The 25,914-nt window shown below is 42.0% G+C and overlaps 1 pseudogene; it reads left to right on the plus strand.

Moving 5' to 3' along the window:
• Positions 1-18,934: 18,934 nt before the first annotated feature.
• On the plus strand, positions 18,935-20,540 carry LOC133067136 (zinc finger protein 239-like; annotated as a pseudogene).
• The last annotated feature ends 5,374 nt before the right edge of the window (positions 20,541-25,914 follow it).

Consider the following 25,914-nt stretch of genomic DNA (forward strand, 5'->3'; position numbering starts at 1 on the left):
GGTCCAGCAGGGGACCCAAGTTTAGGTACATGATGCATGCAGTTTGGTTCCAATTCTGTCAGCACATCTCTGACTCTTTGTATGTGCTTATTTGGAGACAAGGTCAAATTTCTAAGTTTGCTGCCCTTTGTGAATATAAGGCCTGGGCCAAATGTCCCTGCCTAACATCAGTTATTTACTATCAAATTAGAATAAATTGCATACAGAGTTACCAGTCACATAGTTAACTATACACAAATAGAATCCAAAGTTTCTATTCATACCCATGAACTTAGTTAAAACTACTGGTTGCATCAATTTCCAGGGTAAATATACATGTGTTCTTTCTAGGTCCTCCATTCCAAAATATTCCCAGAGGACACTTGCTATTTGATTTTCTGGCATGCCAGAGATTTAAGACCAAGTCTCAGGAAGGGCTCTGACCAAGGAAGGCCCAGCCCAGAGGTTTAACAAGGCTTGAGAGACTGGGTCCACAGGGCTGAGTCTTGCTCAGACTCCTCTCTTGAAGAGCACTACAAATACTCTAAGTCAATAGATGTCTGGTTTATGGCTTTGGGTGTCTTTGAGTTGAAATACTGTTGACAAGAAAAAAGTGTAATTAAAAGACATTTTTGATTTTTAGTTTGTCATAAATTTGAAAGTTAGTAAGCTCCTTCTTTCATATAAATAATTTTTAGACACAGTTGGCAGACCATATGGATGTATTTCTAGTTCTTTATTTCTAGTAAGGTTTTATTAAAAAGGGAAAACACAGACTAACTAGAGCTTTCAAATTAGTGCATACTTCAATGCTAGCCATTTAGACACTCATAGGATACCTTCAACACTCTCATGTGCCCACATGGAAAGAAAATTTTTTTCTTTCCCTGCAGCACCTTGGAGCCACACCTGCCTGTTTAAAATCAGGCAAACAGCAGAGGAAGTGCTGATGAATTTGGTACTGTCTAGACAAGTACACTAATGTGCAGTGTTGGGCTGGTGGTTGTCATGGTAATAAGCAAATAAGCTCTTACAGCTCTGCTAAATAGTGGGTTGTGGATGCTTCCTTTACAATAGGCAATTTTCCCTCCCTTGAAAGGGGCATTGCCAAAAACAATCTGACTAGCTCTAAGACATGGAATCATGACATTCAGCAGTATTTCAGGTTGTAAGATAAATGCCACATTCTAATGTTTCTTGTAAAAGTAACTTGTTTTCTTTGCTATTTGTCAGCATATTAATAAGTTCCTCATTATGTTGCAGAGCCTGAGCCGAAGAAACAACAGAAAATGGGCAGGAAATCTAAAGTGTTTTCACCTGCTTTAATAAATAGTAGCTTTTAAGTTTTTCTCTCATTAGAATTATTCCTTCCTTTCATGCAACCAATACTTTTCAGTCTCTTGCTCTGTACTAGTCACTGTGCTAACCTCCAGGCACTCAGATTTGCATAAGGGGCTTCTTTTTCTTCAAGGAGCCGAGTTTAGTGGGTAACACAGAGAAGCCAAGCATTACAAGGCAGATTTGGATAAGTGATACACATGACACTCTGGGTACTTTCAGGACAAGTATATATGACACATATATACTTCAGAGAAACCTGTATGAAGGTCAAGAAGCAACAGTTAGAACTGGACATCGAACAACGGACAGATTCCAAATAGGAAAAGGAGTATGTCAAGGCTGTATGTTGTCACCCTGCTTATTTAACTTCTATGCAGAGTACATCATGAGAAATGCTGGGGCTGGATGAAGCAGAAGCTGGAATCAAGATTGTCAGAAGAAATAGCAATAACCTCAGATATGCAGATGACACCACCCTTATGGCAGAAAGTGAAGAAGAACTAAAGAGCCTGTTGATGAAAGTGGAGAGGAGAGTGAAAAAATTGTCTTAAAGCTCAACATTGAAAAAATGAAGATCATGGCATTGCGTCCCATCACTTCATGGCAAATAGATGGGAAACAATGGAAACAGTGAGAGACTTTATTTTTGGGGCTCCAAAAATCACTGCAGATGGTGACTGCAGCCATGAAATTAAAAGACACTTGCTCCTTGGAAGAAAAGCTATGACAAACCTAGATAGCTTATTAACAAGCAGAGACATTAATTTGCCAACAAAGGTCCATCTAGTCAAAGCTATGGTTTTTCCAGTAGTCATGTATGGATGTGACAGTTGGATCATAAAGAAGGCTGAGCATTGAAGAATTGATGCTTTTGAACTGTGTTGGAGAAGACTCTTGAGAGTCCCTTGGACAGCAAGGAGATCCAACCAGTCCATCTTAAAGGAAATCAGTCCTGAATACTTATTGGAAGGACTGATGTTGAAGCTGAAGCTCCAATAATTTGGCCACCTGATGCAAAGAGCTGACTCACTGGAAAAGACCCTGATGTTGGTAAAAATTGAAGGCAGGAGGAACAGGGGACGACAGAGGATGAGATGGTTGGATGGCATCCCCGACTCAATGGACATGAGTTTGAGCAAGCTCTGGGAGATGGTGAAGGACAGGGAGGCCTGGTGTGCTGCAGTCCATGGGGTTACAAAGAGTTGGACACGACTGAGTGACAGAAGAACAACCACAATATGTAGCTCAGAACTCTGTCCTGGAAGACCTAAGAAAGTGTCCTGGTGGGGGCATTATCTAGGCTATAAAGAAGATCGGAAGAACCCAAGCAAAAGTGGGGAAGGTATACAAAGAAGAGGTAACAGGAGAGGGAGGGAGAGGAGATGCCAGTCGGTGTGAGACGCAGAGTGAGGAAACAGGTGAAATCAGCCGCTCAGGCATGTCCGGCTCTTTGGGACGCCACGGACTGCGGCCCACCAGGCTCCTCTGTCCATGCGGGTCTCCAGGCAAGAGTCCTGGAGTGGGCTGCCATTTCCTTCTCCAGCGGATCTTCCCAACCCAGGGATCGAACCTGGGTCTCCTGAATTGAAGGCTAACTCTACCATCTCAGCCACCAGGGAAGCCCCTGAGAGAACAACATAGGATGTAATGGGCTCTATGTGGGAGGAGAACAAAGAGAGTGAGTCTTCAAAGGCAGGTAGGATTCTAATCACAACAGCCTAGCTACACTTAGAGGTTAAGGCTTTATCCTAAAAGTGCTGAGGAGTCAATGCGATGTTTAAGCAGAGGAGTGAGACACTTTGGAAAACTAATTTTAATTGCTGCGTGGACAATGGTTTGGAAGACAGTAAGACTGGAGGCAGGAAGAAAAGTTAATAGGACTTTTAAATAGCCAACCGCTTGTCAAATTCAAGGCTCTTTTCTGAATTAGTATTATCCTTTCCATTCCAGATGGAGATGGCTAACAGTTCCCCAATATCCATGCTTCCCTCTTTACAAAGTATGAAGCTGAGACTCAGGTGAGCACGTGGCTGCCCAGACAAAGATTCCATATCCCAGATTCCCTGCACCAAGAACAGTCGTGGAGAACTGAGACGTGCAGCTCCCAAGCTTGGCCTTTCCCATTCCTCTTTTCCTTCCTCCTGCAGACTTGAATACAGATGTGGTGGCAAGAACTGGAGGAACTGACTTAAACCATGAGAACAAAGCCCAGTTTAGACTGCTACAACAATGGAGCATCAACTAGGAAGCTTATAAACAACAGAAATTTATTTCTCAGAGTTCTGCAGGCTGGAATCTGAAATAAGGATGCCATCACAGCCAGGTTCTGGTAAGAGCCCTCTTCCAGGTTGCAGACTGCCACCTTCTTGTGGTATCCTCACATGGTAGGACAGGAGAGCTCTCTGGAGTCCTTCTATAAGAGCATTAGTCCATAATTTCCTAGTTCACCTCTCAAAGTCCCCACCTCATAATAACCTCACACTGGCAGTTGGGATTTTGACATATAATTTTGAGGGAAACACATATTCAATCCGCTGCACCCAGTGTTAAGGAGGCAGAGCAATAAAGTAGAAGAATCCTGGGACTCTGATGATTGTGGAATTAACATGCCAACCGTGAACCATTTAATGCAGCCGTTTTGATTTTTCAGTTATAGAATCTCAGCCAATATTCTAACTCATACACTGTCTTTAAGTCATTTGACAGTGTCGGGAGCTAGTCATTTTTCCCGTACCCTGTCTACCATCTCGTCTTTACGACAAGTTCTCTGCCCACTTATCTGTCTGGCTACCTATCAGCTCTGTTCTCCTTCTGCTTCTCCAACTACTCCCTGTGTGGTGGCTCTCCTGGGTTCTCTTTATCTTTCTGCATCATCGTGGGTGTGACATCAGCTCTGTTCTGCACTCCTCTGTTGACAGAGTCTGTATTCAATGCGGAAGGTATCCCGTTTTACATTTGAGCCTGATCTTTGTCTAGACTCATATTTTTAGATGCCTGTAGCATATTTCCATTTATGTCTCCGGTTATCACTTCCAAATCAACATGTCCCAAATTGAGCTTGTCATCTTCCCCTCACCCACAAGATTCTATTTCCCAGAACCGTCTTTCAGTTCCAAGGTAGTATCATTTTCTTCTCCTCTTTCAGCCCTCGAATCTTTTGATTAACTTGAACTGCTCCCCTCATCCGTCATCCCTCATGTCTAATCTATTCCTAAGCTTCATTGCTTTGGTTCATCTCAAATAGCTTTAACAGTTGCCATTCCCATCACTGCTGCCACTATTCATTTCAGCCTTTTTGTCTGGGCCCCCCAGTATCCATTCTCATCCTTTAATACTCTTGTCTTTAGTAAGTAGCCTAATGAACAGTTTCCTAAATCACTTTCCTGTATCCCTTTTCTCCTTAAGAACAAAAGTGATTAGGCTTTATCACATTACTTGCAAACCCATCTCCTGAGAAAGAGTGTCACGCAGTAGAGAGAAGTGGGCCTTAGAGTCAGACAGAATGGGTGTGAACCACTAACCTATTGATCACTGAGTGTGTTATCTTAAGAAGCTTCCTTTACTGCTCAAAGCTGAAATAGTCACACGCATGAATAGAGATAGTAAGAATTCATTTCTGGAGACTGCTGTGAGACCCAGAGAGATGAGTCATCCTTACTATAGTTGGCAGCCTGTGGAAGGTGTCAGTAAAATGTCAGCTGCCTGCTGGGTGTTACTCTACCCAGCCCAGTTCAGTTCTACGTTTTTCTGCCCTGGTCAGGTCGGGCTGGCCTCAATCAGTTCTGTCTCTGCACCTCTGCCCATACTGTTCCATCTGTAAGATACATATTTTCCTTCTTTGTTTATTCAACAAATAATTATTGAGAGCATTCTAGGTACCAGGTATTGTTTCAGCCACTTACTTAAATCCTATCCCTCCCTTATGATGTAACAAGATCCATGAAGCCCCTGTACATACTCTAGTGTCAACAGAATGTTCTTCTCCAAACTTGCTTTTGTCCGAACATGAGAAAACCTGGTTACTGTCTAGTTATTTGTTGGTATTTTCTCATATAGTCCATGAGCTAGTTGAGAGCAGGAAAACTTGTTAATTATACTCCTCCTCATTTCCAGCTTGGCATAGCCTCCGTTAATAGCCAATTGACAAATACTGTTGCTTAAAAAAGTAATGTTAACTCCAATACTTATCATTTAATAAGGAAACTTCTTTGATTACTTCAGCTCTGGCTTAGGAAAAGTTTAAATCAAGGGAAACAAAAATCATAGCCATACTAACAGGTAATAATACAACAGGCCATTGTTAACTGCTTACATAAATATTGTTGGAGACTAGAACCATCAGCCTTCCTCCCCACACTGAATATTCATAATAAAGACTTAACATTCTGCAAAACATGAACCATTTTCTAAGTATCCCTTCTATGGAGAGGCCAAATAATCTGATTCAGGATTCAGTCAGGAGATAGGAGTTTAGACCACCTTCAGGGATGGGCTGTCAACAGTCAAACTTTTCTCCAAAAGGTGGTGGAAGGGGAGGGAGGGGGAAAAGTGAGGCTGTGTAGTGTAGATTTCCTACTTTCCTATTTGTAATCTACTCTTCTGTATCTCTCGTCACTAACCCAAAGCCCCAAAGGCACTTTGTCCTAATGTTGTGCTCCTTCCCTGCAGATTCTGCTGTGTCAGGGCTTTTTCTCAGCATCCTGGCGGGGCCGCGGATGAGAACACTGACGTGGCCTCAAAGCCTGGAGATGGGCAGCGCCTTAGTGCTTCTCAGACTTACAGTCATCTGACTTGTCCTCATTTTCCCTGAGAATGTGACTACATTTCAGTTCCAATGAAGAGATACTTATAAAGTGCCTATTATGAGCAAAGCATGCTCTTGAGGATTTATTTAAAGTCAGGAGTCCTGGGTTCTGGTTCCATCTGGTCACTCACTTTGGAACTTTGAGAAAGCCGTTTCTGTTTTTTGTTGGGAGAGGAGGTGGATGCTTATTAGTAAATTAGGAGATTCATTGGAAGGACTGATGCTGAAGCTGAAACTCCAATACTTTGGCCACCTGATGCAAAGAACTGACTCATTGGAAAAGACCCTGATGCTGGGAAAGATTGAAGGCAGGAGGAGAAGGGGACAATAAAGGATGAGATGGCTGGATGGCATCACCGACTCAATGGACATGAGTTTGAGTAAACTCTGGGAGCTGGTGATAGACAGGGAGGCCTGGGGTGCTGCAGTCCATGGGGTCACAAAGAGTCGGACATGACTGAGCAACTGAACTGAACTAGGAGATTCTTTTGAATACTATGTTGTATGATACAATACAAATTCATTGTTTTTGGAGCATACAGGTAGGACATTAAGACATTATAACTAGGCAGTAAAAAACATGGCCTGTGGAATCAGATCACCAAGATTCAAATACGAGCCCTACCTCTTTAGTAACTGTATGCCCCTGAGCAAATCAGGAAACCTCTCTGTTTCTAGATCCCTTATTATTAAATGGCTATGACAAGAGCACTTCCACAAGGGTCTGTAGAGAGGACTGAAAGTGCACATCAGAAAATTAACAGCAAAGGCCATGAAGGAGCTGCTTGGTGATGGAAGCAGTCTATATCTTGAATGTGGTGGTGCTTATACTCCTGTACACATTTGTTAAAACTCATAGAACTATATGCCTAAAAGGGTGAATTTACCTTTAAAAAAACCCTAATCTTAAAAATAAAGGTCTACTGTATGATTCTAAGGATATATTCTGGAAAAGGTAAAACTATGAGCCATAGTAAATAGGTCAGTGGCTGCAGGGGTTTGGTGGTGGGGAGCAGGCCGGTGGAGCACAGGGGATTTTTAGAGCAGTGAAACTGTTCTTCTGAATCTGTACCAGTGGCTACACGTCATTATAGAGTTGTCGAAACCCACAGAATATACACCACAAAGAGTGGGCCCTAATATAAACTATGGACTTCAGTTAATAATATATCGATTTGACTCATCAACTGTAACAAATGTACCACATGAATGAAAAATGTTAATAATAGGGGAATGTGGGAAATCTCTGTACTTTCCACTCAAACTTTCATAAATCTAAATCTGCCCTAAAAAATAAATTTTATTAAAAAACAAAGAAACAAGCACTTAGAAACAAATACTCCGTAGTTACTATTATTATTATCCCTTCCTTTGAAAACAACAACCAAGGTTTATTCCTTAAAAGCAGGCCAACATACCCATGCCTGGGTTGCATCGTAGTGGGAGAAGAATATATGAACAAGTAACCAAGTGTGGTCCCTCCCAACTCAGACTTCTTAAATGCTGCTTTGTTTAAAAGGGGAAAATAATCTCACAAACGTCTCCTCTCATATCATCTCTCTGAGGCCTGAGCTGCCTGTGGAAGCTGCTCTTTTCTCCCGAGCTGCTCCCCTTCTCTGTGATTCAGCCACAGATGCTCTTTCTTATTTCATGATCGTATCTGCTGTTGTATCAAGGCACTGAAGACATGGAACAGCCAATTAAATATCATCACATGTTCAGTGCCCTTGGGAAAGCCACACAGGAAACAGACTGTTTATATCTCACACCTCTGGGGAGGCTGCACAAGCTGAAAGCAATGTAGGATTTTTCCTTCTCTTTATTCTGAGAGAAGAATTAAAAACAAAAATCCAAGCCACACAATCACCCAAAACAAACAAAAAAAATGTAGTTTCAAATATAGAAACACTCTCCTTCATGTTGAATATGCATGTGGGAGAATTGTCACAAAGTCTGTGAACAATCTGGCCAAAGGCTGCTTAATTTGGGAGCTCAACAGTGCTTATGCTCAGGACTTGTAGAGCACATACACAAGGCTACTGAGCATGGGACCCACGTCTGGGTGGCTCTGTGAGGCAGCACCCTGCAGGGTCACGTGCCCATGGAGCACTAGTGGCTGGGCTCAGAGGGAGGGGTGTAACCCCCGCTATGTATATGATGCTCACGATGATGAGGCCTCTCTGGGGGACCACAGTCAAGCTACATAATCTTCCAGAGCTCCACTGTCTTCACTGGTGAGACAAAAATCTCTAGGATCCCTTCCAGCCCCACCATTTTGTGACTCTTGGATTTTTTTCCAGAACTGAAGTTCAGTTCAGTTGCTCAGTCGTGTCTGACTCTGTGACTCCATGGACTGCAGCATGCCAGGCCTCACTGTCCATCACCAACTCCCGGAGTTTACTCAAACTCACGTCCATTGAGTCGGTGATGCCATCCAACCATCTCATCCTCTGTTGTTCCCTTCTCCCACCTTCAACCTTTCCTAGCATCAGGGACTTTTCCAATGAGTCAGTTCTTCGTATCAGGTGGCCAAAGTATTGGAGTTTCAGCTTCAGCATCAGTCCTTCCAATGAATATTCAGGACTGATTTTCTTTAGGATGCACTGGTTGGATCTCCTTGCTGTCCAAGGGACTCTCAAGAGTCTTCTCCAACAACACAATTCAAAACCATCAATTCTTTGGTGCTCAGTTTTCTTTATAGTCCAACTCTCACAACTGTACATACATTAAAAAATTTATTTATTTATATGTTTATCCACCTGTCAATTTATATTTATTTTTAATTGCATAAGTAAAACATAAAGATGTGAAAACGAAAATGAATAAGAAAACATGAAAAAAGAGAACACTTTACACATAGGCCAGGCCCCTCTGATTAAAATCTCTTTTACCTTCCCTTCTGCCCCTTCCCAGTAATAACCATTGTTATTATTCAGCTGGTATCTTTCCAGATACCTTCACACCTATATATATGCAGAGAAAATAGGCAAGATTGTGTTTGTTTTTTAACATAAGTGCTATCATACCATTTGCTTCATTCTGCAACTTGTTTTATCATTCAACAATAGGTCTTAAAGATGTCTCCATACTGTGCTTCATTCTATAATGTCAATATGCCATTCCACAGCGTAAGAACTATAGTTTATCCATCCATACTTTACTGGTGCATATTTAGCACCTCTGCTTACACAAACAGTGGTATAACCAAAGCCTCATGGTGAATGAATGAGTGTATTTCCCTAAGGTAGATGTAAGTGGAATTGCTGAATTAGTTAATTAGTGTTTATTTTCATAAGTATTACTGAATTGTTCCAGAAACTGTCTGGACCAACGGACACACTGGTAGCAAGTACATTTTCTGAGTCATGTGGAATAATGGCTAAAAGCACAGGATCTGGGAACAGTGCATGCATTTCCCCCCACGCCACCACTCATAGTCTGGGACTCTGAAACATCAGTCAAGATATTTTCTCTGTGCCTCAGTTTCCACGTGTTAAAACAGGAATAAAATGCACAGCAAATTGCTCTGAGGATTACTAGACAGTTGTTGGCACAGAATAATAGCTCCATCTTATCTTTAATCATCACTATTTTTACTAAGTTATGTTTTGAGGAGCTTCAAGCTTCTTGACCAAATGGGTCTGCCATCCCACCTCCCAAATCACTCTGTGAGTCAGGATTTTTCCAGACCCAGAGGTTAAGTGCCTGCTGGGCTCATTTAACTCACACTTCTGAGTCCTTCTCTGAAGGGAAGCCAGCAGAGCCCTGACTGACAGGCTGCCAGTGCCTATTTGTACAACAGTCTTTGCTAATGTAAATAGCTAAATGCAAACTGCACCATCTAAGAACCTTCAGGGGATTTGAGGACATTCTTGGAAGAGGCTGATTGCATTAATCTTTAAGAAGCAAAACACAGGCCACCCTGACCTCACATGCAAGTCCTTCCATAGGAACTGCAGAACAGGACAAATCACACAGGGTCTCTCCTCCTCATCCAGGCAGGTAAAATCAGGTTAAAATGAACACCAGAGACAGCTTGGAGTGGAAAAGAAAGGTGAAAGAAAATGATCTGCAGCTGTAAGAATGTTTGTAAAAGGACAAAAACTCTGTTTTGTCTGCTCTCCTTCCTCTGTGTTATTGGGGAGGACCTGAGCAAGAGAAGACTATGGATGAGCGAGGCTTGGTTAACTTGCTGAGCCCCTCTGTCCTGTCCCTCCCTCTCTTGCTACTGGTATGCTAGTCTACCTACCACGGAAGGAGGGGGGAAAATGGAGGGTCTGGGATGTTTCCACTTAAAATGCCATCTGCCCAACCTACTGAATCTAGCTGTGTCATCCCCACTTTCAAGGAAATGTAAATAGTTGCTTCTTCTTTTATCCAGATCTTTACAGAAAAGGGTAGGTACCCAGAGAGTTAAGTTCACACTTACTGTCAGAGCTACAGTAGGCCCCACCCTGTTTTGCAGCCCAATACCCTTTCCATATGTAATAAGCCAATTAAAGAAGCAAACTCACATCCTTATAGTGAGGCTCCAAAGGCATGAATTCTTTCTGACAGTTGCCTTATGGTGGGTGATTAAGAACAAAAGCTGGGATTTTTGCCGACCTCAGTCTGAATTCCAGAGCCAAGCACTTAACTGGTCTCCACACCAGAAGGAACACAGTCCACTCTTAGATCAACTACCTGACCACCTGACAGTGTTTATACCAAATAATCACCATGTAGATTGTCAAGGCATTCAAATTTAACCATTTATGATAGCAAAATACAAAATATTTAATGACTTTTTTCAGAAGTGAAAGAACATTTATGCTCAAGTCTTTTTTTTTTTTTAGCTTCCCTCTGACAAAAAGAGATATTGTGGTGTAGTAAAAGGTTGATCAACTGATTATTATACTTTCAACATATAGTTTTGGTTTAATGTGTGTTAGATGGTTTTTTTAAGTTTGCTGCTAGCTTTGGTATTCCTTAATTTTAAGTTCCTTTTGTTTCTCTATGTTTTAATTTAGTCTCTTTGTAAATTTTACCTCAAATTTTTTTTCTGTTTATAGAAACATGCTAGTTAAATATTGCTGCCCAATGACAAAACACAGCTGTACTAGGATATTTCTGCTGAATTCAAAGCACATGTGCTAGATTTCCAAATGGACATCACCCTGCATGTTTCCCTGGGAAGCAGGTTGGGAGAACCAAGTATAATCACAGGAGTCTTTAGAACACACAAATGAGTGCTTGTCACCCACACAATGTGAAACCAAGAGGTCACTTTTGTTGTTGCTGCTCAGTTGCCAAGTTGTGCCTGACTCCTTGTGACCCCATGAACTGCAGCATGCCAGGCAACCCTGTTCTTCACTATCTCCTGGAGTTTGCTCATATTCATGCCCATTGAGTTGGTGATGCCCTACAACCATCTCATCCTCTGTCCCCTGCTTCTCCTCTTGCTTTCAACCTTTCATAACCTCAGGGTCTTTTCCAATGAGTCGGCTCTTTGCATGAGGCGGCCAAAGTCTTGCAGCTTCAGCTTCAGCATCAGTCCTTCCAATGAAATATTCAGAGCTGATTTCCTTGAGAATTGACGGGTTTGATCGTCTTGCTGTCCAAGAGACTCTCAAGAGTCTTCTCCAGTACCACAATTTGAAAGCATCTGTTATTTGGCCCTCAGCCTTCCCTATAGCCCAACTCTCACATCTGTACATGACTATGGGAAAAATCAATGCTTTTATTATATGGACCTTTTCCTGCAAAGTGATGTCTCTGCTTTTTAATATGCTATCTAAGTTAGCATAGTTTTCCTTCCATGGAGCAAGTGTCTTTTAATTTCATGGCTGCAGTCACCATCTACAATGATTTTGGAGTCCAATAAATAAAATTTGTCACTGCTTCCAATTTTTTCCCTTCTATTTGCCATGAACTGATGGGACCAGATGCCATGATCTTAGTTTTTTCACTGTTGAGTTTCAAGCCAGCTTTTTCACTCTCCTCTTTCACCTTCATCAAGAGCTTGTTTAGTTCCTCTTCATTTTCTGCCATTAGCATGGTATCATTTGCATACCTGAGGCTGTTGATATTTCTCCCAGCAAACTTGATTCCAGCTTGTGATTTATCCAGCCTAGATTTCACATGATATACTCTCTATATGAGTTAAATAAGCAGGGTGACAATATACAGCCTTGACGTACTCCTTTTCCAATTTGGAACCAGTCAGTTGTTCCATGTCCAGTTCTAACTACTGCTTCTTGACCTGCATACAGGTTTCTCAGGAGACAGGCAAGGTGGTCTGGTATATTCCCATATCTTTAAGAATTTTCCACAGCTTGTTGTGATCCACAGAGTCAAAGGTTATAGGAAATGGCAAACCACTCCACTATTATTGCCGTGAGAACCCGATGAACAGCATGAAAAAGCAAAAAAATATAACACCATAAGATAAGTACCCCAAGTCAGAAAGTGTCCAGTACACTACTGGGGAAGAGTGGAGGGCAATTACTAAGGGAAAGAAATAATTCCAGAAATAATGAAGTGGCTAGGCCTAAGCAAAAACGATACCCAGCTGTGGATGTGTTTGATGGTGAAAGTCCGATGCTGTAAAAAACAATATTGCATGGAAACCTGGAATGTTAGGTCTATGAATCAAGGTAAATTGGACATGGTCAATCAGGAGATGGCAAGAGTGAACATGAACATCTTAGGAATCAGTAAACTAAAATGGACTGGAGTGGGTGAATTTAATTCAGATGATCATTATATCTACTACTGTGGGCTAGAATCCCTTAGAAGAAATAGAGTGGCCCTCACAGTCAATAAAAGAGTCTGAAATAGAGTATTTGCGTGCAGTTTCAGAAATGACGGGATGATCTCTTCATTTCCGAGGCAAACTACTCAATATCACAGTAATCCAAGTCTATGCCCTAACCCCTAATGTCAAAGAAGCTGAAGTTGAATGGTTCTATAAAGACTTTCAAGACCTTCTAGAAATAACACCAAAAAAAGATGTCCTTTTCATCATAGGGGATAGAATGCAAAAGTAGGAAGTCAATAGATACCTGGAAAGACAGGCAAGTTTGGCCTTGAAGTACAAAAAAAGCAGGGTCATGGGGCATAAAGCTGTGTGGTGCTCTGTGGTACTGGCTTCATCTTAAGCATATGGTACTCATGATAGACCAGAGAGCAGAACCTAAAAGCCAAACCGATGGTTCTTCAGCCTATGTGATGGTTCTCCCCTCTAACCTATTGATCTTAAATTTAGTTTATCACATATCTTGAGTTTGTTATTCTCACCTAGCCACAGGTGATACCTAAATGTTCTAGTGGTTTTCCCTATTTCTTCAACTGAAGTCTGAATCTTGCAATAAGGGCTTCATGATCTGGACCACAGTCAGCTCACAGTCTTGTTTTTGCTGACACGAAAGAGCTTGTACATCTTTGACTGCAAAGAATATGATTTTTTGCAACCTGATTTTGGTATTGACTATCCGGTGATGTCCACATGTAGAGTCTTCTCTTGTGTTGTTGTAAGAGGGTGTTTTCTATGATCAGTGTGCTCCTTCAGCAAAGCTCTGTTAGCCTTTGCCCTGCTTCATTCTGTACCCCAAGGCCAAACTTGCCTGGTACTCCAGGAATCTCTTGCCTTCCTACTTTTGCATTCAAGTCCCCTATGATGAAAAGGACATCTTTCTTTGGTGTTAGTTCTAGAAGGTCTTGTAGGCCCTCATAGAACTGTTCAGCTTCTTCTGCCTTAGTGGTTGGGCATAGACTTGGATTACTGTGACATTGAATGGTTTGCCTTGGAAACAAACAGAGATCATTCTGTCATTTTTTTTAGATTGCTTCCAAGTACTGCATTTCAGACTCTTTTGTTGACTATGAGGGCTACTCCATTTTTTTATAAGGGATTCTTGCCCACAGTAGTAGATATGGTCATCTGAATTAAATCTGCCCATTCCAATTCATTTTAGTTCACTGATTCCTAAAATGTCTATGTTCACTCTTGCCATCTCCTCTTTGACCACTTCCAATTTGCCTTGATTCATGGACCTAACATTCCAGGTTTGTATGCAATACTGCTCTTTACAACATCGGACTTTACTTCCATCACTAGTCACATCCACAACTGGGTGTTGTTTTCACTTTGGCTCCATCTCTTCATTCTTTCTGGAGTTATTTCTCTACTCTTCTCCAGCAGCGTATTAGGCACCTAGTGACCTGGGGAGTTCATCTTTCAGTGTACTATATTTTGGCCTTTTCATACTGTTCATGGAGTTCTTGCGGCAAGAATACTGACATGGTTTGCCATTCCCTTCCCAGTGGACCATGTTTTTTCAGAACTCTCCACAATGACCCATCCATCTTGGGTGGCCCTTCATAGCATGGCTCATAGTTTCATTGAGTTAGACAAGGCTGTGATCCATGTGATCAGGTTGGTTAGTTTTCTGTTATGGGTTTTCTTTCTGTCTGCCCTCTGATGGATATGGATGAGAGGCTTATGAAAGATTCCTGATGGGAGAGACCGACTGTGGGGGAAACTGGGTCTTATTCTGGTGGGCAGGGCCACGTTCAGTAAATCCTTAATCCAATTTTCTTTTGATGGGCAAGACTGTGTTCCCTCCCTGTTGTTTGGTCTGATGCCAAACTATGGTGGAGGTAATGAACCTAAATCAAATCCCTTATGATTATACTGTGGAAGTGACAAATAGATTGAAGGGATTAGATCTGATAGGCACAGTGCCTGAAGAACTATGGTTGGAGGTTTGTGACATTATACAGGAAGCAGTGATCAAGACCATCCCCAAGAAAAAGAAATTCAAAAAAGGCAAAATGGTTTTCTGAGGAGGCCTTACAAATAGCTGAGGAAAGAAGAGAAGCTAAAGGCAAAGGAGAAAAGGAAACATATACCCATCTGAATGTATAGTTCCAAAGAATAGCAAGGAGAGATAAGAAAGCCTTCCTCAGTGATAAATGCAAAGAAACAGAAGAAAACAACAGAATGGGTAAGACTAGAGATCTTTTCAGGAAAATTAGAGATACCAAGGGAACATTTCATGCAAAGATGGGCACAATAAAGGACAGAAATGGTATGGAACTAACAGAAGCAGAAGAGATTAAGAAGGGGTGGCAAGAATACATAGAAAAACTATACAAAGATATCTTAATGACCCAGATAACCATGATGGTGTGATCATTTACATAGAGCCAGACATCCTGGAATGTGAAGTCAAGTGGGCCTTAGGGAGCATCACTACAAACAAAACTAGTGGAGATGATGGAATCCAGTTGGGCTAATTCAAATCTTAAAAGACGATGCTGTAAAAGTGCTGTGCTCAATATATCAGCAAATTTGGAAAACTCAGCAGTGGCCAAAGGACTGCAAAAGGTCAGTTTCCATTCCAATCCCAAAGAAAGGCAATGCAAAAGAAAGTTCAAGGTACCATGCAGCTGCACTCATCTCACACGCTAGCAAAGTAATGCTCAAAATTCTCCAAGCCAGGCTTCAACAGTACATGAACCATGAACTTTCAGATGTTTAAGCTGGTCTTAGAAAAAGCAGAAGAACCAGAGATCAAATTGCCAACATCCGTTGGATCATAGAAAAAGTAACAGAGTTCCGGAAAAACATCTACTTCTGCTTTATTGACTACACCAAAGCCTTTGTGTGGATGACAACAAGTCTGGAAAATTCTTAGAGAAATGGGAATGCCGGACCACCTTATCTGCCTCTTGAGAAATCTGTATGCAGGGCAAGAAGAAACAGTTTGAACCATACATGAAACAACTGACTGGTTCCAAACTGGGGAAAAAGTACGTCAAGGTTATATATTGTCACCCTGCTTATTTAACTCATATGCACAGTACATAATGAGAAATGCCAGGCTAGATGAAGCACAAGCTGGGATCAAGATTGCTGGGAGAAATACCAATAACCTCAGATATGCAGATGACACCACCCTTGTGGCAGAAAGTGAAGAGGAACTAAAGAACCTCTTGATGAATGTGAAAAAGAAGAGTCAAAAGGCTGTCTTAAAATTTAACATTCAAAAAACTAAGACCATGGTGTTCGGTCCCATCACCCAAGGCAAATAAATGGGGAAACAATGGAAATAGTGACAAACTTTATTTTTTTTGGCTCCAAAATCACTGCAAATAGTAACTGCAGCCATGATATTAAAACACGCTTGCTCCTTGGAAGAAAAGCTATGACAAACCTAGCATTTAAAAAGCAGAGACACTACTTTGCCAACAAAGGTTCATCTAGTCAAAGCTATGGTTTCTCCAGTAGTCATGTATGGATGTGAGAGTTGGACTATAAAGAAAGCTGAATGCTGAAGAATTGAAGCTTTTGAACTGTGATGTTAGAGAAGACTCTTGAGAGTCCCTTGGACAGCAAAGAGATCCAACCAGTCAATCCTAAAGGAAATCAGTCCTGAATATTCATTGAAAGGACGGATGCTGAAGCTGAAGCTCCAATAATTTGGCCACCTAATGCAAAGAACTAATTGGAAAAGACCCTGATGCTGGGAACGATTGAAGGCAGGAGGAGAAGGGGATGGCAGAGGATGAGATGGTCGGATGGCATCACGGACTTAACAGACACAAGTTTGAGCAAGCACCAGGAGATGGTGATAGACAGGGAAGCCTGGCATGCTACAGTCCATTGGGTGGCAAAGAGTCAGACACAACTGAGCAACTGAACTGAATTGAACTGAACTGAGCCTCAGGTGTGTATTAGGGTGCTAGGTATAGAGCAGGTGAACCTTATAAATATCTGATTACTAAACTTTCTTCCTTGGACAACGGGAATTGTTTGCACTGAGTTCTCCTTACTACAGTCTGGAATACAAACTCCATGAATAGACATATTGGTCTATTCTCTTTTTCATAACTAGATCCCCAGCTTCTAGCAAAGTGAATGGGATGTAGTAAGAACTAAATAAAATATTTGTTGAATGGAAAAATAAATAAATGCATGACTATTTTTCATTGTCCTCTGGAAAGGCAGCAGAGGAAATGAGTAACTACCCATCTTCCCACAGTACTGATACATAAAAGTAATAAGAGGTGACAGCAGCCACTGTCCCCAGTGGCAGTCCCTTCCAATACCAATCTTGGAATCAACTATAAAGGACATGAAAAAATATCCCATTCATTCCTCTGCTATTTGATTCTACTTCAGAGCTAAAACACTCTTCTACAGGTTACAGCTCCTAAAAGTGAGAAATTTACTTACATGGCTCTCGACGGAGGTCTCTGGAAACAGCAACATCAACGTCACTGTGAATGTGGTGGTAGAAATCACACTTTCAGGTGTTACAGCAGACCACTGATCAGAAACTCTGGGGGTGGAGCCAGCAATCTGTGTTTTAACAACCCTCCAGGGGTTTGATTCTGATGCAGGCTTAAGTTTGAAAACCACTGACCTGAAGTCCATGGTTTTTGTTTCTGTAACTCCCCACTCCCTATCCTGCCTAAAGTAAGGTTTCTTTCTACTTTATTTCTTTTGACCTTCTCTACCTACATGATCTGGATTTTCCACATTCCAGATCTTCCCCACCAAGTCCAGATCACCTTTTCTTGTCTCATATGTCCCAGGAGCAGCTGTGTCCAGCTTCTTTGGGTGGGGGGTGGGGGGTGGGAGGGGGTTGGGGTTAACTGTCCCTGGAGTAACAGGCAAGTTTAGCCTTGGATAACAAAGTGAAGCAGGGCAAAGGCTAACTGAATTCTGCCAAGAGAACGCGCTGGTCACAGCTAACACCCTTTTTCAACAACACGAGAGACGACTTTACATGTGGACGTCACCTGAAGGTCAATACCAAAATCAGATTGATGACATTGTTTGTAGCCAATGATGCAGAAGCTGTATACAGTTAGCAAAAAGAAGGCCTGGACTGATGGTGGCTCAGATCAGCAGCTTCTCTTCGCAAAATTCAGGCTTAACCTAAACAGAGCAGGAAAAACAACTAGACCAGCCAGGTGTGACTCAAATCACATCCCCTATGACTATGCAGTGGAGGTGACAAATAGATTCAAGGGATTTGATCTAGTAAACAGTATGCCTGAAGAACCACAAACAGAGGTCTGTAATATTGTACAGGAGGCAGTGAACAAAACCATCCCAAAGAAAAAGAAAAGCAAGAAGGCAAAGTGATTATCTGAGGAGGCTTTACAAAGAGCTGAAGAAAGAAAAGAAGCAAAAAGCAAGGGGAAAAGGAAATGTACATCCAACTAAATGCAGAGTTCCAAAGAATAGCAAGGAGAGACAAAAAGGCCTTCTTCAATATACAGTGCATAAAAATAGAGGAAGACAACAGGGGCCAAAGGACTAGAGATCTCTTCAGGAAAATTGGAAATATCAAGAGAATATGTTGCTCAAAAAGTAAAGTCGCTCAGTCGTGTCTGACTCTTTGAAACCCCATGGACTGTAGCCTACCAGGCACCTCCATCCATGGGACTTTCCAGGCAAGAATGTTGCTCAAATAAAGGGCACAATAAAGGACAGAAATGGTAGAGATCTATTAGGTGCCGAAGAGATCAAAAAGAGGTGGAAAGAATACATGGAAAGACTGCACAAAAAAAAATCTTAATGAACCGGATAACTATGATGGTGTGGTCAGCCACCCAGAGCCAGACATTCTGGAGTGTGAACTCAAGTGGACCTTAGGAAGCAGTACTATAATGAAGCTACTGGATGCGATGGAATTCTGGTAAAGCTATTCAAAACAGATCCTGCGCTTCCAGGTATCGGATTCCACATGAGAGGAATCTGTCCTTCCTGAAAGGAGAAAATGACCAAGTTTCAGGAACTGGTAGCATTCACGGATGCCTCTGTGGACTTCACCAAGCAAGACTGGGGTTGCTGGACTCTGTTCAGCACTCAGGAAGCTGCACAGAGCTGTGATGCTGGAGAACTACCGCCCCTTGGTCTCAGCGGGAGACTTGAATGAAAATTTTGTGGAAAATGAAGATAAAGTACTTATGATATCTATCACCTCAAGAGCTTTCCTGCTGGCAAATTTTGGAAAAGGTGGCTTAGTACAGTAATGAGGAGTCAGAATTAAATTGTGAATGTTCACAGGGAGGTGTAAGTAACCCTGAACTGGATCTTTCTACTTGTCAGAAGTGGAGAAAAGTATCTTCTCATATTTCCAGGAACCACAAGCAGTGTGGTGACTCTTCAGAGTGATGATTTAAAAAAACATGGAGAGTGAAGAATATTCATCTTTGAAAGTCCCAATCCAAATGGCCACCCAGTACTCCTCATTCTGTAAGAATGAGCCCCAGGATCCTCAGGAAAGCAAAAGTCTGTTTGTACCTGAAGAAAGCACTGAGAGGAAACTGACAGAGGGAAAAAGTCCTCCCATTGAGCATTGTTCAGAGAACCTTCAAGATAAACTTGTGGCTGATGTAAAAGAAGTGGTCTTGCCATTGTTCAAAGGGGAGACAATTTGCCATACTGGCCAGTTGAAAGAATCCTTGGAGCCCTTTGACTATAACCACAAAGATGTTTGCGGTTGGAAATCCTAGGTGGCCAGTCATCATCATCAGAGAGCTCATACAGAGGAGAAGCCCTGTCGCCATCAAGACTGTGGGAAAACATGTACCAGCCCAGGTGGTCACCCTGGTGAGAAAATCCGCCCTTCAGAGAAAATGTACAGATGTGTACAGAGAAACTGTACAGTGTGGTAGGGACTTCAGTGAGCGCTCAGAGCTAGTCCTTCACCAGAGGGACCACACAGAAGAAAAGCCCTACAGATGTGATCAGTGCGGGAAGGGCTTCACAAGGAGCTCGAGTCTCCTCGTCCGCTGGTGAAGTCCACGCAGATGAGAAGCCTTATAAGTGCAGTAAGTGTGGGAAGGGCTTCACCAGGAGTTCAAGTCTGCTCATTCATCACTCAGTCCACACAGGTGAGAAGCCTTATAAATGCGACAAGTGTGGGAAGGGCTTTACTCAGAGCTCCAAACTGGACATCCACCAGCGAGTGCACACTGGCGAGAAGCCCTACGAGTGTGGGGAGTCGGTATGAGCTTCAGTCAGCGCTCCAACCTGCACACCCACCAGCACATCCACACAGGGGAGAGGCCCTGCAAGTGTGGGGAGTGCGGGAAGGGCTTCAGTCAGAGTCCAGACCTTCACATCCACCGCTGTTCACACACGGGGGAGAAGCCTTACCAGTGCTACGAGCGCGGGAGGGGCTTCAGCCAGAGCTCAGACCTCCGCATCCACCTGCGAGTCCACACTGGGGAGAAGCCCTATCACTGTGGCAAATGTGGGAAGGGCTTCAGCCAGAGCTCCAAACTCCTCACCCACCAGAGAGTCCACACTGGAGAGAAGCCCTACGAGTGCAACAAATGTGGGAAGGGCTTCAGCCAGAGCTCCAGACTCCACATCCACCAGCAGGTCCACAGGAAAGATCCCATTAAATGAGGTCTTCAATCACATGCTCTTACTCCAAAGACTTCAATATTTCTAACATCACTCTTACTTTCACATTCTCAGGATATAGTAAGAGTTATTCAGATATGTTCCCTCACTGAAAGTCATTCACTTAAGGTATTTAAGTACCAAATACTTTGTTATGCTACACAGTGAATTGATTGTTCTTGTTGCTCAGATGGGTAGAGTGAAAATGTCTGTACTTTGCCATTCAGCCAGTGTTACTAGAGCTACATATCCTACCCAGCATTTCTAAGTACAAGAACCTTATATTTGTCTAAGCAGAACGTGTTTCCTTTGCTCACACTCTCTGAGAATCTGGAACTTTGGCTTTCTCTTCAAATCGTGTGCCTTGTGTGTTTCATATTTCCTTCCAGCCCTGAGTAGCCCTCTTTAAATTATGACTGCACAATATGTTTTAATATTTGCTATAACCCCCAAAAGTCATTTGCTTTTGCAGCATTGTTACTGAGCCAAACTTGGGTCTTCTTGGCTGAGCAGAGTAAAGCCAATCTACTGACACTGGCTTGTAAAGGTGCCCATTTATTGCAGGGCACCATAGGAGTCCAAGCAGCTAGTGCTCTTCAGACCCAAACTGGTGGCTTTCAGGGAAACATAAGGTGAGGAACGGGGGGCTGTGGGGTGCATGATCAGCTCATGGACATTCTTCTCATTGGCTGATGGTGAGGCAATTAGGAGTTGACATCATCAACCTTCTGTTTCTAACCCATCTGGGGTCTGCTTGCTGTGGGCAGCAAACAATTAACCTCTTGCATCTGGTGGCAGTTTCAGTATCTGCAAAACAGCTCAAAGGACATGGCTCAGAATATTATCCGTATTCTGGAGGAATTACCAGTCCTTGCTTAACTTAATATTAATAGCTAAACTATTATTGTTTTGTTTTGCTTGACTTTTTTCCTTTCTTTCTGCATTTTCTCTCTTCTCTGACTAAATTTACACTTTGGAACTTGGGGAAGGCTTGGAGAGTATGTTTTGAGATGACAAGGCTTAAAATATACACTCTATCACACATAATTCAATTGGGATGTGGAGCTAGGACACCTCAGAGGGTTAAGGATCATCTAGAAGTTAAAACAAGAAGCTTGTAAAATAGTTGAGAGAAAATCGATTGTTATTTAGTGAATACATAAGTAAAGCAGAAGTTACTACACAATGAACTAATTGCAACCCTGATTTTCTAAACAATGACTGATTCCCCAGGTGGTACTTAAGAGGCTCCCTAGTCACCTATATTTTAGTTATTCACCAGTGACTAATATCCATACATGAAAAAATGGTGGGGGAAATATAGATGCAATACTTATTACCTTGAGGAGGTGGGGTTATAACCAGTACATCCTGATCAAAGGTAACCTGAAGCAGTTAACTGGACATGGATAACAGGAAAGTGACATGTTAAATTTAGAGGAAATGTAGCTAATGTCTAATAAGAAATGGAGGAAGGTGACAGATTGAGACTTGCTTTCCTTCAAGAGACAATCCCAGAATATTTGACTCCAACTCAGAGGAGCCCACATAGAATGATTAGGGTAGTGACTGAGCATCTGCACTTTGGCATTGCATAATACCCTCACTAGTTTGGATACCATAAGATGGTATCACAACTGATGTAATTCTGTTTTGGTTATCTCTAGAATTATGAATCCCTCCCAGTTCCTCCTGGTCTCATAAGATTATATGTGAACATCTCTTCTGGATTTGACTCTTGTTTGTCACATATTGGCTGATAGATATAATTGGCTGATAGATATAATCTGTTTGGGACTTAGAGCCAAATATGATTATAAGAATCCATGTGTAGTGAGTCCAGGGAGTAGATCTAAAGTCCAAGTCTCATATGGTTATAAACTAGCCTGTTTTCCAAGTCTCCTTTTATACATACCTTAATTTAGCAATGTTTTTAACTCTGTTTATCTTTTATGTTTCTCTTTTAAGCATTAGCTTTCTTAATACAATTGAAATGTGGCCAGAGTCCTTGGGAAGCATTTTGCTGATTATGGTAAGGAAGTTTGGAGGGAAAGTCAGAAAAAGTCATGAAAATGCAGGAAAAGGAGCCTTCCTAATGGCTCAGTGATAGAGAATCCGCCTGCCAATGCAGGAGACATAAGTTCAATCCCTGATCTGAAAATATCCCACATGGCTTGGACCAACTAAGCCTGTGCTCTAGAGCCCAGGAGGCCCAACTACTGAGCCCACAACTACTGAAGCCTGCATGCCCTGTTGACTGTGTTCTGCAACAAGAGAAGCCACAGCAAATGAGAAACCTTCAAACTGCAACTAGAGAGTAGCCTCTACTCACTGCAACTAGAGAAAAGCCCACACAGCAACAAAGACCCAGCACAGCCAAAAATAAACAAAATTATTTTAAAAAGAAAATGCAGGAAGAACAACAGGGCATGTCTCACATTTCATCAAGTCCTAAAGATGCCATAGATTGACAAAGAGAAAACACTGTTAATTTTTAAGATATCCCAACTTCAGACATGTGAAAATGAAAAAAAAAAAAAAGAAAACAGATGTGTTAGATGTGTTACAAAATGGTTCTTTTTCAGAATTCAAGGGTTGTCCTAAGATTGATCCTTTACTGGTACCTGAACAAAGACCTTTGGAAAATCTCAATAATTATATTCGATTGATAATTCCATCACAAATTTGGCAAAGAATCTAGGTTACAGATTAAATTCTTAAAATTCTTACCTAAAAACAAACAAACAAACAAAAAAAAAAACAGTAAAGGATGATGCTATCAAAGTGCTGTACTCAATATGTCAGCAAATCTGGAAGACCCAGCAGTGGTCACAGGACTGGAAAAGGTCAATCCTCATCCCAGTTACCAAGAAGGGTAGTACTAAAGAAGGTTCTAACCATCAGACAATTGCAATCATCTCCCATGCTTGTAAGATCATGCTTAAAATCTTGCATGCTACGGCTTGGCAGGCTACAATCCATGGGGTCGCAAAGAGTCAGACACAACTGAGTGACGAAGCACAAGCACATGGCTTCAGTATTACGTGAACCAAGAACTTGCAGACATCCAAACTGGGTTTAGAAAAGGCAGTAGAATCAGAGATCAAATTGCCAGCATTCGCTGGATCACAGAGAAAGCAAGGGAATTCTGGAAAAACATCTACCTCTGCTTCATCAACTACACTAAAGCCTTTGACTGTGTGAACCATAACAAACTGTGGAAAGTCTTAAAGAGATGGGAATACCAGACCATCTTACCCGTCTCCTGAGAAACCTGTATGCCAATCAAGAAGCAACAGTTAGAACCCTATATGGAACAACTGATTGGTTCATGATTGAGAGAGGAGTATGACAGGGATGTCTGCTATCATCCTATTTATTTAACCTATATGCCGAGCACATCAAGAGAAATGCCGGGTTGGATGAATTACAAGCTGGAATCAAGATAGGCAGGAGAAACATCAACAACCTCAGATATGTGGATGATATCACTCTAATGGCAGAAAGCAAAGAGGAACTAAAGAGCTTCTTGATGAGGGTAAAGGAGGAAAGTGAAAGAGCCTGCTTAAAACTAAATATTAAAAAACTAAGATCACGGCATCTGGCCCCATTACTTCATGGCAAATAGAAGGGGGGAAAGGTGGAAGTAATGACAGATTTCCTCGTATTGGGCTCTAAAATCACTGCAGATGGTGACTGCAGCCATGAAATCAGAAGATGATTGCTTCTCGGCAACGATGACAAACCTAGACAGTGTGTTTAAAAGCAGAGACATTACTCCGCCAACAAAGGTCCGTTTAGTCAAGGCTATGGTCTTCCCAGTGGTCATGTATGGTTGTGAGAGCTGGACCGTAAAGAAGGCAGAATACCAAAGAACTGATGCCTTTGAACTGTAGTGCTAGAGAAGACTACTGAGAGTCCCTTGGACAGCAAGGAGATACCAGTCAGTCTCAAGGCAAATCAACCCCTAATGCTCATTGGAAGGACTGATGCTGAAGCTGAAGCTTCAGTATTTTGGTCACCTGATGCAAACTGCTGACTCATGGGAAAAGTCCTTGATGTTGGGAAAAAATGAAGGAAGAAGGAGAAAGGGGTGTCAAAGGATGAGATGGCTGGATGATATCACCGATGCAATTGACATGAACTTGGGCAAACTTCAGGAGATGGTGAGGGACAGGGAGGCCTGGCATGCTGCAGCCCATGGAGTCGCAAAGAGTCAGACAACTGGGCAACTGAACAACAGCAAGGGTAACTCTCATGAAGGGATTCCATATAATAAGTTTTATCAAAGATTCCTAAGAATGTGGGAACTAGTAGGGGCTTTTGAAATCATAAGGTCTGAATCATTTATTTTGTATATGCGGAAAACTGACTTCAAAGAGATTTAATAACTTAGCTGAAACCAAATATATTTAAAAGACTAGATCTGAATTTTTCCACTCATAAACAAGCTTTTCCCATCATTACTGCAAAATGACCCATATAACCTTACATTTGTACTCAAGATGTTTATTTCCAGAGCTTTGAACATCAGCAAAGATACATAGAACCTGTTTATGTTATAATGATCATCACAGTGTGGGTGTATGATTAATCGCTCAGTCCTGTCCAACTCTTTGCGACCCCATAGACTGTAGCACACCAGGCTTCTCTGTCCTGGGGATTCTTCAGGCATGAATACTGGAGTGGGTTGCCAAGCCTTCCTCCAGGGGAGCTTCCAACCAGGGATTGAACCCAGGTCTCACGCATTGCAGGCAGATTCATTAACATCTGAGCCAGCAGGGAAGCCCAAGAATACTGGAATGGGTAGCCTATCCCTTTTGCAAAGGTTCTTCCTGACCCAAGAATCGAACCAGAGTCTCCTGCATTACAGGCGGATTCTTTGCCAGCTGAGCTACCAGGGAAGTCGGGATTCTCAAAGTAATTTCTATATATTCATTCCCATTTCCCAAGAAAGCTGAAGCAATGTGAAAGGTAACATATGGATGATCAGCCAAAGAACAAGTTTTGAAAAAAGAATGACAGAAATCAGGAAAAGACTAAGTTTTTCTGCCTCCTACTTCACAGCCTTAGGGGTAGATCCATGTGTTGCCCATGTGGGCTTCTGATAATATCTACCAGGACCTGATTCAGACATGTAAGTTCTTAGGGCAGAAAAAGGGTTTAAAGTGGTGATTCCCAATACTTTGAATTACAGCTTAGATAACATGTTCTCTTATCTCTTTCAGATGGAGAGTCTTTATCTAAGAAGAAGTCATTTTGAGCAGAAATTTTTGTCTTTGACTGCTAAATACTCTAAAAGGGACTCCACTGTACTAGGAAGACAGACACCAGTTCTAGCTAGCCAAAAAAACCTGCGGTATAATTGAAACATTGC

Source organism: Dama dama, chromosome 12 (assembly GCF_033118175.1).
Source record: "Dama dama isolate Ldn47 chromosome 12, ASM3311817v1, whole genome shotgun sequence".
Classification (NCBI taxonomy): domain Eukaryota; kingdom Metazoa; phylum Chordata; class Mammalia; order Artiodactyla; family Cervidae; genus Dama; species Dama dama.